Source organism: Cupressus sempervirens, chromosome 1, assembly GCF_028749045.1.
Source record: "Cupressus sempervirens isolate cs-2001-9-10 chromosome 1, ASM2874904v1, whole genome shotgun sequence".
NCBI classification, from domain to species: domain Eukaryota; kingdom Viridiplantae; phylum Streptophyta; class Pinopsida; order Cupressales; family Cupressaceae; genus Cupressus; species Cupressus sempervirens.
The window spans coordinates 285,945,417-285,951,392 of record NC_143118.1 but is presented as its reverse complement, the minus strand read 5'-3'; the positions used below and the strand labels follow the sequence as shown (position 1 = coordinate 285,951,392).

General features: G+C 32.1%; 1 pseudogene; it reads left to right on the top strand.

Annotated features, from left to right (window-relative positions):
• The first annotated feature begins 2,321 nt into the window (after positions 1 to 2,321).
• Positions 2,322 to 5,088, top strand: LOC149577216 (aquaporin NIP2-1-like; annotated as a pseudogene).
• The last annotated feature ends 888 nt before the right edge of the window (positions 5,089 to 5,976 follow it).

Below are 5,976 nucleotides of genomic sequence, written 5' to 3'. Positions count from 1 at the left end.
ACAGATACTTGTGATGACACTTGAGAAAACCTTTGCATGTCTACCCTGCATTATCATACAATCAACATAAGATTGATGCATGTGTACAAGTTCTTAAAATTTACAGTACAATTTCCTCACTATCATGATCAGCCTCCCTTTTCCAGATGATGCCTAACTCAACAAGAGAGAGGGGAATACTATGCAGGTGTGCACCTTTGGATGTGTGCACATGTGTTGTTTATATTAGTAGATGAATGCTTATTACTTTTTATAAGCTAATTTTTTATAGAGGTAGAAAGTTTTTTAAGTTTTTCAACTCTCACTTAGATGTTATTACTTATTCGTTAGTGTGCAATCAATGTGCTCTCTATACCAAATGCAAACACCCTCTTGTTGTTGCTTTTATCAAAAATATTTTGCCGATACACTTCAATATTTTTTCCTTTGAAGACAAAAAATTTGCCCAATACATTATATATTTTTCCTACGATAATGATAGATTTGTGAAGATTTTCTTATTTTCATATTTTAAAAATATATATTAATGCAAATTAATATTTTATCTTTTCAAATTAAAGAAATTAGCCAACAATATTCATATTTATTTCAAACTTAGTCTAAAAGATGAATTCTAACAAAGCTAGTGATGGGATGAATTTTAATAATTAGAATATATAAATTTAAAGTAATAAAAATATTTTTTTGACTAATCTGAAATAATAGATAATTAGCTAACGGCCAAAATTAATAGGGCGAGGGCAAGTAGAAAAACTCAAATTAGAAAGTAGAAATTCTTATATCTTGATCTTAATTAATCCTAGACCATGTTTCCCTTCATAGAACATAGTACTCTGAAAAATAGCTCATCAAATTACATTATATCCGAGTCTTAAATTTACAACCACAAGAAAATTGATTACAGGTAGGTTCGACCACCAGATCTAGATGTTTTCATCTAAATTTCTAATTCGACCCTATTCATTTGTGAGGTTTTCTTCTTCTGTTCTATTGTCTGGTGCAGTGCATTTCTTTGAAAATTAATTGTACTCTAAGATTCAATAATAAAGCATTTTTTATAGATAAAGTTATGAACTGTCTATTCATGAACTTCTGTGAATCTTCTTTGCAAAATACTAGATCTAAATTTGCTGGCTAGTGGCCTTTAAGAAGAGTTTCCTACCATGTTCAAAAGAAATATATTCAGAGTGCTTGAGGATTACTTGAGGCCATGTTCAGAAACAAACAAGTAGTGTTCAAGTATTTTTCTTAATGGATTTCAAGGGGAGGGTTATAGAATCCAATAAAGCAAGCATTCAGACAGGAAGATAATAGCCATGGAGAATCCAACCACTTTTAATTCAAAATAGCTTCGGATTCACTCTGTTCCAATAATGCAAAGATGAAGTGGCAGATATTAACAAGGTGATTATAAAAGTCATATACGATTAGAATTCATCAATGCATCTTAAGAACTCATCGGTGTATCCTAGGAATTGTCATTTCCAATCTTGAATCATCTTCACATAATCAAAATGAAGTAAATCATCTTAATATTTAATCAAGATGAAGGAAAAGGAAAAAATAATTTGCTATGTTCTGTTCCCAATCTAAACTAACCCAATAACTTTGGGTGCTTTGCATTTCGTATCCTGATCTTGACTTCTTCCCTTCTTTTCTCTCTGCTTTTGCCTTCAACATTAGTTGTAACAGACCAGGTAATAGGAAGGGATTGTATAGAATCATTGTAGGAAATTTGTATTTGTTGAATGGGTTGTATTACAAGAAACTGAGTCTTATGAATAATAGAATACGGATTTCAACATTTTAGATTGTCTTTCTCCCTACCATATTTGATATAGCTATTCTTTTAAGTTAAAGGCTTTATCTTACCTTTAAAAACTTTTAGTTTTCGTCATATTAGTCTATGCTTTTTTATAAGAAATTTTATATTCTTTAACTAAACTATTTTACAAAAATATCTAAGACTACCAACTTTTTCACATTCTAAAACTTAATAGTTTTAAATTTGTCTACCATTAAAAAATTAATAACCAGACATAGGCTTAAAAAGGCCCTTTCGTGAAACCACAGCTTATGCCCAACTTAATTCTACCTATTCATTCTTTGAATATGGCCACATACCATTGTTTGCACTTGATATTTTCAACATTGCAAGCTTGCTAGGTTTCTAAGGCTTTTAGCTATTACTTGCTTTTGATCTAGATAATTTTGTATACCTTTTCAGATACGTACTGCCACCGGTACAGCTGGTCATTCTAAGGCACCTATGACATGGATGTTCAACTTAAATAGATTTGGAGTTGAATTATTTAGGAAAAATGTTGCCTTCAGTAGTAGATAAAGATATTGATCAGGCTCAGGGTGGCTCTTCCATGGAAAGAGTATTTGAACAAGGTGAAGACTGCAACAAATTCGCTCATTGCTACGACAAATGCATTGAATTTTTCCCACCTACACTTCTTCAAAAGGTATAAAAGCTTCACATCTACATTTCATAAAACATATATAAATGATGATTATATTGTGAAGTCAGAAATGCCTTTATGCAGGTTGTAGTAGAGATCATTTCTACATATTTTTTGGTGTTTTTTACATGTGGCTCATCAATGCTGAGTCAGAAAAATGAGAACTTGGTATCAAAACTTGGAAGTGCAATGGCTTCTGGACTAATTGTAATGGTCATGATATACTCTGTTGGCCACATTTCTGGAGCTCATATGAACCCTGCTGTTACGCTCTCATTTTCAACAATGGGGTATTTTTCATGGAAGAAGGTCTGCAAGTAATACTCTTCTTCTACAATTCAAAATGCTCAATATACGATGATTAAAAAAAAATTATTGTAGATAAGTAGGGTTTGATTTTGGAGAGATTTTATGGTTAAGTGTATTTGAGTTGGAGTATTATTCAAACAGGTGATCACCTAAATGAACTGAGTGCTAAGTGTATCATTCATTCTTATAAGTTATAGATTCTTGTAAATTACTACTCAAGAAACATGGGTCAATAAATTTTTTTTAAAAACTGCACAATCGAATTCTAATAGCAACATCATAAATTTAATTTAGTACACAGTCTCTAAAGTCTGATGTAAATAGAGCCTAAAAAATTAGATGAACAATTTTTTAACTCAGCCATGTATATTATTTTCTCTAGACCTTTCCAACCACACTTTTTTATATAATCATATTTTAGTATTATAATTATTGCACTGTCAAGGTTTTTGAAATACTTTGTGTGAACTATTATCAGAATAATAAAATTTATAGAATAGGAACATGAATATGATTATAGAATGTGATGTTGAAATTATGATAAAGATAAACATACACAATTTGAAGTAGGAGATATTTTCTACAAGTAAAATTGTGCTATTGATATCAAGATTCAATTGTGTAGTTGTTGAGTCAAACTTATTCAGCCATGTTTCATGAGTAGAGGTTCACACAAACCCATCTCTCATAAGAATGAATGGAACACTTAGTACTCATTGGATCTAGGTGATGCTAGCAGAGGTGAAGTACTAGGATTTAGGAGGTCACCATCTTAGTACTACTTCAGCTCGATCATGCTTCACTACAGAGTTTCCTCTATGGTTAAACCTACTTGGGTGATATGCCAAAAAGTTCCAGTGCTTCACCTATGTAAGCATCACCTAGATCTAATGAGTGGTAAGTGTTCCAATCATTCTCATTAGAGATGAGTTTGTGTGAACCACTACTCATGAAACATGAATCAATAAATTTGACTCAAAAACTACACTGTTAAATCCTGATAGTGATATCAAGATACACAATCTAAATTAGAAATAGCAATAATACCTACTTTTAAGTTGTAGAAAAATAGTTAAATAGAAGCAATTCATGTGCAGGTTCCAGCCTATAATGGAGCTCAGTTGGGTGGATCAGTAGCAGCTTGTTCTACACTTGCACAATGTAAACTGAAATATCAAACATTGGTACAACCAGGCCTTTAGGCCCAGTGCTGCAGGCTATCATTATGGAAATCATCGTATCCTACCTCTTAATGCTCATTAATTCTGCCCTTGCAATTGATTCCACTGTGGTATTTTCATCTATCCCCCTTTTCAAAGATTTAGCTTGTTAGTTAATCATTCAGAATATGACTTAATTTGTGTTTGTTCCTTTCCCCTGTTTTCGTCCTGTTTTCCTTTAATTTTATGCAGGGTATGTTGTCCTCAAGGCATAACCCAGCTTCTCTAGCACATGTCTTTGAAATCTAAATGCCAATTGAGTCATTCTTGGACATTGATACTTCTATTTATGGGACAATAGCTTTTATTACTAAGAATCTTGGAATGATATGATTTTTTTAGCCCATGTTACGAGCTTAAGTTTTGTGTTTTTAATCACTATTATTTTTGTTGAGTTCTTCATTTGCTAAAAGATTATTGTTCTGGTATATAAATAGCACATAATTCTGGAATATGTGATCTGTAAGATATGGTTATGAAATACATAGTTTGTTTTTATATTGTGATTAGAATTAAATTGGTTAGTTTTTTAGTTGAATTTATTGATAGGTGGTTTATATGAATTAATTTATCATGAGAATGAATGAAAGGAATATTTAGTCTTTATTGTATTTACTTGATGTTCAAAGAGGTGAAACATTAGATCTTCAAAGAAAGTCACCAATCCTAACACTATTCCAACTCTATTCTATTTAATCATATAACTTTTCTAAATCCACTTAACATACTACCCTATTTACTTATGTAATTTTTTTATCACTATTTTGTGTCTATGAACCTACAGTGAAAATAGCTCAAGCCCTGTTGTTTTAAATATTTATCAGAAGTTTTCTTTTTAGTCAGTTTAAAGCTTTGCCTATAAAAAAAAATGTTTTACTTTGCATCCGTTGCAATTGCAACTTCAGCCTACAGCATTGCGACAAGGTTGTTGTAGCTACGATGCCAACAGCCATCACAATTGCCTGGGCGATCGTCGCAGTTGTGACATCCACCACAAGAATTACGACAGGGTTGCTATAATTGCGATGCCAACTGTCGTTGCAATTGCGATGTTAGACAAAAGAATTGTGATGGGGTTTATGTCACAATAAAGTGGCTGCATAGCAATGGATAGGCATCATAATTGTGACAGTTTAGGGTAGATGTCATAATTTGCAACTAAAAAACAACGACGTTTATTACTGTCGTAGTGGCGACACATTGTTGTCGTAATTGCAACACACAGCCATCGCAAATCAATGCCAAATGTATTAGTTTATGTTTGAAACTAAGTTAAAGTAATGGTAATCACAAATAACATCTTAAGATCTACATGTTAATTAATTATCGAGTATTCTCAATGCTTATCGAGTTATAGCATTTCTTTGCTTACCAAGCATCAGCAGTGTTAAGTTTTATTTTTACTGACATCTAAGGGATCTAAGAAATAATTTTTGTAGTAACTAATTCACCCCTCCCCTCTCAGTTACTCCTCTTACAACAAAAACCCTCTCAAACTCATAATGCAGCCTAAAGATGTAAACTAACATGAAGTCTAATTATGCAAGCTACATGAAAATGCAAAAGTGTACTTGTAATAGAGCAACTATAACATAGGATTTTGTGTTCATCATTCATTAGTGAATTTAAAAGAATTTATTTTCATCATTGGGAAATTATTAATGGACATCGTAAAATCACACAATCATCACTAGTCACAAGCGCAACTATGAAGATATGAATGTGGTTTATATTGGATTGGAATATGGAAAGATTATAACATAAGCATCAAAGATATAAAGGTCAAGATGACTTTGATGTTATCTTACCCAATTTAATTTAGAAAAATCATGCTTGAATCAAGGCATAGGTGCTAGGATGACCATAAGAATAGTTGTACAAAAGCAGTCAAGGATGGTGCCTCAAATCTACTAAGTGTTTCAAGGGAACAACAAGAGACACCCTAGAGTTTCAAGACCACACCCATAAGTAGAAAACAA